This window comes from Peromyscus californicus, unplaced genomic scaffold (assembly GCF_007827085.1).
Source record: "Peromyscus californicus insignis strain IS unplaced genomic scaffold, ASM782708v3 Scaffold_9__1_contigs__length_137607984, whole genome shotgun sequence".
Lineage (NCBI taxonomy): Eukaryota > Metazoa > Chordata > Mammalia > Rodentia > Cricetidae > Peromyscus > Peromyscus californicus.
In genome coordinates, this window is record NW_026294617.1 from 107935468 (window position 1) to 107946754 (window position 11287).

An 11287-nucleotide genomic window follows, 5' to 3' on the forward strand; every position below is an offset into this window, starting at 1 on the left:
AATGATACTATAAAATGCAGAGAGCAGTATGGATTAGAGTGGTGAAATCTACATCATTCCAAAGGGAATCACAGAGCACAGAACAACCGTGGTTGCCAAGAAACCTGGTCACTTGCCATCCTGTGGGAACTGAAATGGAACATGTGTACACACATGTGCACGAGGATGTTTCTAGAACCGCCTCAGCAGCCAAAGCTCAGCTTTTAAAGTTGAGAACTTCAGTCCTGGCTACCCACAGGCCATGCCACCTCAACCAAGTTGCTCACCTGGCAGGTGGAAAATGATCTCATCTTCCCTGAGTTCATCATCACCTGCACTCCATGTTTCCTTAGTTTTGGTTGGCCTGTATCTCTCCATTGCCTTCCCAATAGTTATTAAACTTGCTGGCTTGTGTCTTATTCCATAAAGAGACTGTAATTTTTCTATGCCTGTTTACTGTTAAGTGGGAGGGACGTCTTCATGGGAATATGAGCCTTTTCTTTGGATGATGGATTTTATGGGACTCCTTGCCTATGAGTTGGTTGAGCACATGGAAGCCCTTGGATTGTGATGCTGAGGGTCCTTTTTGTTTTTTGGGTTTTTTTAAAGGCAAACTTATGAACCATGTCTATTCCTAATGGAACAAAACACTGGTCCTTATGGGATAAAGAGGGCCTATGTAGTCAGCTTTCCCCCAGGTGACTGATTGGCCTCTTTAAGGAACAATGTCATATCAGATGCTCACCAGGGGATTCTGCTGCAATCAGACCAGTTATTCTTAAGGGCATTGTGAAATTCATCTTCCAGAGAGGGAACCTGGGCTGCTGGCCCACATGTTGCCTTCATCTCTAACACTGTGTACCCTCTGCTCATGATTCCATTATCATTTCCTTGCAATGGATGCCCAGTGTTGCTTCTGTAGTGGATGATTTAAAATGTGATTTTTAAAAATCTTAACATGGAGTATTTATGCGATATAGCCATTCACAGGCCTTACCCATATCTCTTTTATTCTAGTACTTCCGAGTTCCTGGATAACTAGCCAGACCATTTTCAGCCACGTAGGCACTCCCTCCATTTCTTCCACACAACATAGATGCCCAGGTATGCCACTCAGAGCTCTGCCTCCAGAAAACATTTCCACTGCCCCTCTTTCAAGACCCCATTGAGAATGGCTCTAAAGCAGCCAGCAGCCAGTATCCAGAAATGGCAGGTTTCTGAATCATCATGGAGTTTATCTCCTGTCCTCTTGGGTGCACGTGTCTTCCCAAGGCCACCAACATACTGCCATCTTCTGTCAAAGAGCATCTCTTGGCATTTCCTGTTGTATCTGCTTGGGGTCATCAGTGCACCGGTCACCAGGATTTTCTCCAAGATGCCCAGATGGTCAGACTCTTCAGCCTAATTTATAACCAAGGGCATGAAGGCTAACAGAGATTTAGATCAAAACTGTAGAGAAGTCTATGATCAAGAGTCGGGAGAGGGCTGTTGGTAAAATGCTTGCCATACAACCGTGAGGACCTGAGGTCAGATCCCAGGACCCATGTAAAAAGAACTAGTTCCACACCTATAATCCTTGTGATGAGGAGGTGGACACAGAAGAAATGCTAGGACTCACTGGCTAGCCAGTCTAGCTGAATTGGTGAGCTCCAGGTTCAGTGAGAGACTCGAGTTTTTGTTCCCAGCATCCACATAGCAGCTCACAACTAACTCCAGTTCTATGGATTTAATGCCCTCTTCTGGCCTCCAAAGGTATTCTATGCATGTGGTACACATGTATATATGCAAGTACTTATACATACATACATATAAAATAAAAATAAACAAATCTTTGAGAAAACCCACTAAGGTGAAGCACAGATGGAAAAGATACTTGACATCCCATTCTGGCCTACACACACATAATCTTTGGATTTTTAAGAAGGATACTCATCTCTGCCATCATGCCCTAGAATGGGACATTGCCTTTCATTTTTTCATGTTGGCTGAGTAAAGGAAGAATGTGGGAAGGGAAGACTTCGGGGACTCCCAGCTGCTCTTCTGCACTGTAGCAACTTGTATCCCACAAGCCAAGGAAGTCATGGTCAACACAAAACTTCACATTATTTATTCCTTAAGTGTAAGCTATAGGCCGGGTGGTGGTGGCTCACGCCTTTAATCCCAGCACTCGGGAGGCAGAACCAGGTGGATCTCTGTGAGTTCGAGGCCAGCCTGGGCTACAGAGTGATTTCCAGGACAGGCGCCAAAGCTACTCAGAGAAACTATGTCTCGAAAAACCAAAAAAAAAAAAAAAAAAAAAACCAAGTGTAAGCTATAATTTACTATGTGGTCACTTGTATTTCCTCTGTAGCAAGGTCTTATGTTATAAATTCAACTGATTTCTCACCTACTATAATATGCTCTGCATGCTATCACTCTTTGAAATTTGTTGAACCATGTTGAGTGGCCCAGTCTATGGTCAGTTTAAAAAAAAAATGCTACATACACTTAAAAAGGATGTGAATTCTGAGTGATTCTAAATGAAAATCAAAATAAACAGATAACTCTAAGGAAACAATGTCTTCCAGACACAATACACATGTGGGACTGATACACACATGAGCTCATAAAGATTGTGGCAACATGTGCAAGACCTGCAGAGTTTCAAGCCAGACAGGGTCCCCTGAGGGGGGAAGTAGACACAGGGTCACATCCCTAATCAAGACACTCTCTGCAGTTGACACCCGCTGGCAAAGGGAAAATCAGTTTCCTCCTGTAGAGTGTCAGTGGGTGTATTCATCACAACCCAGGGCAGGTCCGTGCTCTTGAGTAGTTGACCACCACAAGATGAACTTGGTGGTATTTTTTCAGACCCTTTTGCTCCATTTTGCTTTGTTTTGGCTTTTTGTTTTCCTTATTAGTCTTTTGCTTGTTTATTTTGATTTTCAATGTTTTGCGGGGAGGGGTTGTTTTTGGTTTTGTTTCTTTGGTTTATTTTGTGAAAGAAAGAGAGCATAAAGTTCCATGGGTAGAGAGGTGAGAAAGATCTGAGAGGAGCTGGAAGAGGGGAAAAACATGAAGAAAATACATTATAAAATAATTTTAATTAAAAATGTATCTTAAAGACTTTCCATCCTACAGATTGCTCTTCTAGAAACACCAGTTTCCCAGTGTTCCAAACGGATCATATGGGCACTCTTATCATTGCCCAATAGGTTCATGAACACAGTGATGACAGGGTTGGAGACCATGTATGGACTAAGTATTATGGATTTGCACTCACTCAAGTCAATCTGGCTATAACTAGCAATGCTAAGAGTTTGATGCTAAGCCACTGTATGACAGTTCCTTACAGCACCAGACAGACCCCTAGGAGCAGGTGGATTTAGGAAGTTCACTCCTCCAACTGTTCCAAGAGTAGCACTTTGTTTTATCAAAGGAGACAGTTGCTCTGGCTATGACCTTTCTTCTCCTGCCTGCAGTTCTTCCACTAAAACTACCATTTGTGGATACCACTGACATGGTATCTTACATGAACTATTTATAGCTAAGAAGTTACTTGGTCACAGCAAGTGAACTATAGAAAAGGCCTGTGCTCTTGGAATTCACTGGTCTTCCCTTGTTCTCTGTCATCTAGAAGTAACTAGCATGCAAGTACAACGAAATGGACTTTTGAAGACTCCCTTATGGTGTCAGCTCGAGGGCAACAACTTTCAAAGCAGGGAAATACCTTCTAGGATGTTAGTGTATGACCTAAGTCAGTAACCAGTATGTGATGATATTGATTTCTCCCACAGCCAGGATTCATGGGAGTGAAGGTCAAGAGGTGAAAATACAATGGCACGTCTCACTATTAACCACAATGATCCACTAGAAAAACAAATGCATCCTGTAACTTTGGGCTCTACTAATATAGAAGTCTTGGTCCCAATGTAATAACTCTTGTGCATGGGGGGAGAGGGGCGCAACAATGGTTCCATTGAACTAAAAGTTGTTTTTGCTCTTTTATTCTTTAGGAGGGGCCACCACCTAGCTCCCAAATAAAACACACATGGAAGTTTTTTTTTTTTATTAAGAAAAAGAAATTATTCATTTTACATACCAAAGATCCTCCTCTTCCTCCTCCTGCCCCTCCAGCCTCCCCCTCCCAACTCACTCCCTCCATTCCCTCCTACAATAAGGTAAGGCCTCCCATGGGGAGGTACATTTAGTAGAGGCAGGTCCAAGCCCCTCCCCCTGCAGAGGCTTATCGTTAATTATAAATGCCTGGCCTTAGCTTGGCTTGTTTCTTGCCAGCTTTTCTTAACTTTAAATTATCCCCATCTATCTCTGGCCTCTGAGCTTTTACCTTTCTCTATTTCTATATACCTTTCATTATTTCTTACTCCATGGCTTGCTGTGTAGCTGGCCCCTGATGTCCTCCTCTCCTTTTTTTCTTGCTCTTTCTTTGCCTCCCAGATCTCTCCTATTTATTCTCTTTGCCTGCCAGCCCTACCTGTCTTTTTTCCTGCCTTGATATTGGCTGTTCATCTCTTTATTAGGCTATCAGGTGTTTTAAACAGGTAAAGTACCACAGCTTCACAGAGATAAACAAATGCAACATAAAACAATGCAACACATCTTTGCATCATTAAAACAAATGGTCCACAGTATAAACAACTGAAACACATCTTAAAATAATATTCTACTACAGTTGAGATTGCTAAGGAGCCACTTAGGGATTCTCCTGTCACTGGATCAGCAGGTAAAATTTAACAGGTAAGATTTGTTGATTTCCTTGCTGGCCCCACATCACTCAGTTTGAGAATTAGAATGTCTATTCTGTACTACTGAACATCAGTAGGATGTAACTAACTGATTTTATTTTACAAGGTCTCATAGCTAAGACATTGCTTTGGAGCTCAGAAGAGATTTCCAGATTCTGTGCTTTTGAACGGTGTTGAAACTACTAAGGATTGGGAGGTTTTGAGAGATGAGCTAAATGTGAATTGCTTTATGAGATGAGTGAATATGAGGTTTTAGGGGCCAGGTGTGGAATGTTATTATTTAAAGTGATATATTTGGGTTCTTCATTCTCAACTTGACTATGTTTAGAATCACCTAGGAGACACATTTGTGGGTATGTCTAGAAAAGTATTCCTAGAGAGGTTTAACTGGAAAGAAAGATGTACTCTGAAAGTGGGCAGAACAATCCCATGAGCTGAGCTCTCAGACTGAATTTAAAAGTTGAGACGGGAGAGCCAACTGAATTCCAGCATTCATCTCTCTCTGAATCCTGTGACCAGCTGCCTCACAATTCACAGCCATGACTTTACCACCAAGACAGACTGTGTTCCCATAAACTATGAGCCAAAATAAAGAAGCACTTCCTTTTCTCTGAAAGTAGCTTTTGTTGAATATTTTGTTACAGTTAATGGAAAAGTAACTAATGCTGCAAGGTTCTTACTCAACATTTCATAAATAAAAAGATGGAAAATACCTGACTAGAAACCATGGCTTAGCTCTATCCACTAACAGAAGGTTGCCCTAGCACAGAGGTAGACCAGTTCACCAGTGGAATGGGATAAAGAGCTCAAAAGTAGATCCATGTACATGTCAGTTGTTGGGTCTATGGGAAGTAAGGAATTATTTGGTGAGTGAAGATGGTATTTTTTTACAGAAGCAATAAAGAAAATAAGTATCCTTTCACATCTGGATTCCTGAACATCTTAGATTCCCTTTAGACATTCATTTCAAGTATCTAGATCCTTAACCACCACCCTACATAACTTGCTTGATATTTTGATAAATGCAGGGTTAAAGACTGGAGAAAGAGGATTGTGTGTCAAAGGAAGGGGGAGTGGCTTAGTGAAGGAAAAAAAATCCCAAGTGGGTAGGTTTATTGCCCAGTTTTATTGTGAGAAGAGTAAACCTTAAAATTATGAGTCATAGGGAAAGTTCTTATTTTTTAATATATTTAGTCTGTATCGCTTACGAGAATTTATATTGACCCTTAGGAAATGGGTAAGAGTATGTGTAGGGGTGTGTGCTTATTTTCTTGTATGTACCTACTGCACGCTTAAAAGAATAAATGCATATTTCTGCAAAAGTCAGTCTGATGGTTTTGAAAAAGACTAGGCTTGGGCAGATCACCCTAGAGAACTATGTCAAAACCCATTGCACACCAACCTACATTCAAGTAAATGTCTCAAGGCTGGGTCTTTTCTTTTCTCCTTTTTACCCAATACAAAGATACAAAACAACTATAAAGATGAGCTGAGAAATAAACATTTGGATTTAAAACTTTAAGCTACTTCTACATTTGTCTTTCCTAAATTAAATGAACCCAACAATTTCAGGCTTTTCTCGTAGAAAACTATCTACCAATCATTGATATTCTTTCTTTTATTCAGGTTTATTAAAGTATAAATTATACAGAGGAAAATCCACTTCCTTACGGTTTACAGATTGATGATATAGTTCATAACTGACAAACATATAAAAATTTGGAAAGCAACCTACACTTTTTCTTTCTGGTCTGTTGTCCCTATATGCTTGATTCCAATAACTATAGATGTCAGGAGAATTGTAAGTAAAAAAAAAAAAAAAAAAAGCTCCAAGGGAAAGTAAAGAGAATATTTGAGTCCTTTGCCTACTCTAGTGGTGCTTCTACATTGGCTTGGGATGCCAAAACACCACAGACTGGGAGCCGAATTAACAGCAGTTAGTTGGCTCACAGTTCTGGATGCTGGAAGTCTAAGATCAGAGTGCCAGCAAGATCTGGTTCTGATGGAGGCTCTCCCCTTGGCTTACTGATGGCTGTGTTCTTGCTCTGTGCTCACTCAAACAGTGATAGCAAGTTCTTCTATGAGAAAACTAATCCCTACACAGGGGCCCCACATTCCTGACTCTATCTAGACCCCATTATCTCTTAGAGTCCTCACAAATACCATCACTTTAGAGACTGGGGCTCAGCATAAAATTAGAAGTGATGCTTAATTCAGTCCATAGCATATTTCTACAGTCTATTTCTGCCTCAAAGCCTCAGACCTGTGTGTAGGCTACGAAGGGTTGAGGCAGCGAATCCCCCATTTGCACGGAAGCATTCAGGAGTTCGACTAAAATCAGTCTTCACTGGAGCAAATCTCTGGGCAGTGTGGAGCTAGGTGTTTTCTTACATGCTGTTCAGGTCGAAGGAAGCCACTGGAGAGTCCGTGTTCTTCAGTCCCATCCTTCCTGAGTCAAAAGCCAAAGTTCTATCCTTCAGGGAAGACAGATCTTCCCAGCCTTTGAAGTTCATAGTCTGCCTGACAACTCAAGGTTAATTTAATCTCTTTATTCAACCAGTGGGGTTCTGGCGAAGCTAAATTGAAAGGGAGGTCAAGTTAATGAATCTTCTTGGATATTCAAAGTTTACCAAAAAAAAAAAAAAAAAAAGACGAGACCGTGCTGGTGGATTGAAAGAAAGCCGAAAGTGTTAGTAGTGGGTGATGTACTTGAGGTCTGTCTTGACATGAAAATGTGAAAACTCACCACTGTTAACAAGAACTGCTGTGGAGATCCTTGGACAAAAGAATTAATCTGTGTTTTCAGGAGGGAAAATGTTCTGTGAAGAATACAAAATTCCCACTGAACCCTCAAACTAGGTCATTCTGTTTTTGTCCAAAACTGTACAATATAAGAAATCTATAGCTTTGAAATGAAACCCAGGATTGTTTCCTAAACTCCTCTATCATGATGGGATCCAACTATAATTTGAATAAATATGCATTGCTCCAAAAAGACATAAAGTCTTTCTCTTTCAATTGTTTCCATGTGTCTTTCGAAAGCTCCGCCAGTTGATCCAAGAGTGAAATAAAATCGTCTTTTTCCCCCAACGGCGATGCTTGCGTCACATCGTCCCACGACTGTTCTGTCTGATCTTGAGTCTCCGGGCTATACTTAGGAGGGCAGACAATGGAAACGGTCCCTGGAGAGGGAGAGGCTACCAGTCAGGGAGAAAAGAAGCAAGAGTATCCAGGTGATTAAGACAGTCTGTGAGACTCCAAATGATGGTAGAGCAGAAACCTTTCTTCTCTCTGTCCCATAATCAAGTTGCAAAAGTATTGATTTTCCTTAATGAGCAGCCATGTGTTTTAAACAGTCTAGGCTGACCCAAAAGCAGATCCTGAGGCAAAGACCTAGAGCAGAAGGTTTGCTTTGGATTTAATCCCAGGAAACAGAAGTAAGGAGGTGAAGAAGTAAGGCTGGGAAGGAAGGGGGCCAGAGTGGGGTGAATACCCCCAGAGCACTGAGGCTGTCTACCTAACTGTGCAGTTGAGCCACCGTAGGAGAGGGAAGGTAGAGAACTTCTCTACACCCCAACCCCCACCTCCCTACTCTCCATCCCAAATCCCGCACCCCCTGACTGGTTGAGAGTGGCCATGAGGATGTCAATGCCCCCCGTACCTCCTCGCTGGATCTGATTTCGTTGGAGCAGGCTCCCAAAGCCCACATGTGCAGTCCTGGGGAACTCAGTAGTTCAAAGGGACTGATTGCCAAGTGTCTGACAACACTGAAGCCTACGGGGATTTCCCCCAGAGCCCTGTCTAAGTAGATAACAACGCCTAAGTGCCAACAAGATCGAAGAAATGTTTTTGATGAAACCACGTCTGCTTCTACAGGTGAGACTGATGTTGTTGTCACAGCCATGCTGCTTGGAGACACGAAACTTAATCAAATTTGTAACTTTTATAGAACATAAGCCTTCGCAGTGTCTTTACCAGCCACATCATGATCCACAGAGCATCATGGACACCGTCAGTAATAGAAGCCCATTTGAGTTCCTGCCCTGGGGCTAGGGCTGAGGAAAGGAGGAAGACAGAAAGAGCCATCTGTGGTCATTCTGGACCCTGCACAAGGTATACCATGAAGTAAGCTTGAGACTTAGAACCAGGCCAGGTTCACTGGGTCATTTGTTTCTGTAAAATTAGTAAGTAAAGTTTTTATAAATATTTTCCTCAAAGACTAAGTTTAGGAATCACAAACCTGGATGTGTAACTAGGTGCCTGCATGTATAATTTGGAAGCCCATCATGAAAATATTCAGTCTCTGATTTAATAATTTTCCCTTTCGTTGTTAGACAAGTTCTCTAGTCCAGGCCTGCCTCAACTTCCCTCTACAGGTATGGGTGACCTTGAACTTCTGATCTTCCTGCCTCCATCCCCTAGTCCTGGAATTAGACATGCCCACACACATCTAGTTTCCTATGGTGCTAGGTATCAAACCCAGGGCTTTGTGCGGGCGAGGCAGGGACTCGACCATCTGCTACATCCCAGCACAGAATTTTTCCTTTTGCTTTCTTGCTCTTGAGACTCATCTCTTTCTTAGTCTGTTTTCCATTTTGATGATCTGCTGGAGCTAATGGAGGCTGAGACAAGAGAGTGATACCAGGGGTTGGGGATTTAGCTCAGTGGTAGAGTGCTTGCCTAGCAAGCACAAGGCTCTGGGTTCGGTCCTCAGCTCCAGAAAAAAAAAAAAAAAAAAAAAAAAAAAAAAGAGTGATACCAAAGACAACCTCTGTGACCAGATTAAAGAAAAGGGTTAGAGCCAACTACCAATCAACGAGATACCCGGGGCCAGATCAAAACTCTTTCCACCCTCATGTCCAGGTCTTTCTTTGGAAACTACTTTCAGATCATTACTGAAAAGCTCTAAGTTCACAGGGCAGTGGTGGTACACGCCTTTAAACCCAGGACTCTGGAGGCAGAGGCAGGCAGGTCTCTGAGTTCAAGGCCAGCCTGCTCTACAAAGTGAGTTCCAGGACAGTCAGGGCTACAGAGAAACCTGTCTTGAAAAAAATGATGATAATAATAATAACAGTGAACGCGAAATGTTTGCTTTGACTTCTCATGCTTTGAAATGCTTGTATCTTCATTGTCCATCCAAGCTACTACCAAGTGAGCCTACCACTGCTGCTGCTGCTGCTGCTGCTGCTGCATTTAAATGAGAACATACGAGGGTTGTGCTCACACTAGGCATCCACTGCCCTGAGTCTCCCATGAGTCACCTCAGGAGCATATTCTCTGGATGGAAACATGAGACTGAGATGGAGGCCTGTTTGGTGAAAGGCAACCCTGAGAAACCATTTCAAAGCCCGTCGTATGATGTTAGAGCAGGGAGGGAGGATAGTGCGGCTGACGAGAAACCTGGAGACAAGATGGGGCGACATGAAACGATCATCCACGCCTTCAGCAAAAACTGATTGGACCCTTGCAGAGTCTCAGCTCCTGCCAGAAGAAACAGATGGGAACAGGGTGGTGGCAACACGTGCTACACACCATCAAGATGTTGTAGGAACTTCAACAAGGGAACAAGTAACTTCATCGGGGTAGTACTGAAGTCTTCAGAGTCCAGGAGATGTCGGGAAAGTGAGGATTCACCAGAGAGGAGAAGGCACCCTTTCTAGATGGAAGAGCAGGTACAAACAGATCCAGGGTCTTGAATGTGAATCAAAGGAAGAAGAGGATGAAGGAAAACGGGTGCAGAGTAAGTTACAGAGAAGCCAGGTGTGGTGGTGCACACCTTTAACCCCAGCACTCAGGGGGCAAAGGCAGGGGGATCTACAGGAGTTCAAAACCAGCCTGGTCTACAGAGCGAGTTCCAGGACAGCCAGGGCTACTTCGAGAAACCTGTCTCAACACCCCTCCCCCACAAAAGGAGTTCTATAGAGAGAAGAAGGCCACCAGTGATGGCCTTTGGACAAGTTAGGGACTTGTGCGGAGCTTTGAGTAGACAGATTTGCATTTCGTGAAGATTTCTCTGCTGCAGCTGCAGCGCACAGAACAAAACCCAGGCCTGGAAATGGCCCAGTCCTTGATGCTGCTTCTTTTGCTCCGGTCACAGAGAGTCGCAAACTCGGTAGCTTACACCAACACCAATCCATTCTCCAAACACTCCAGAGGTCAGAAGTCGGAAGTGAGTCCTAAGGGGTTAAAAAGCAAGGAATTGCCCGGGCTGCTGACTTGTGGAGGCCCGAGGGGAGGATTGGTTTTCTGGTCTTTTCCAGCACTGACAGACCACCTGAGGAGTTTGGCTCATGGTCCACTCCCTCCATCTCCAAAGGCCATCGCTCCAGCTCCCCTGTCCATCATTCCAGTTCCTCCTTCTCTGGCCTTCCTGCCTCACTTTATGAGGACTTCCATGACTACACTAGACCCAGGTGGTTAGTCCAAGATAATCTCAAGATCCTTAACTTAGTCGCATCTGCAAAGTACCTTTGCCTTATAGTGTAATGTTCACAGTTTGGCTGATTCCAAAGGAGGCTATCTCTGGGGAGCCATTATCCAGCCTAACACAATGATGGCTTCCA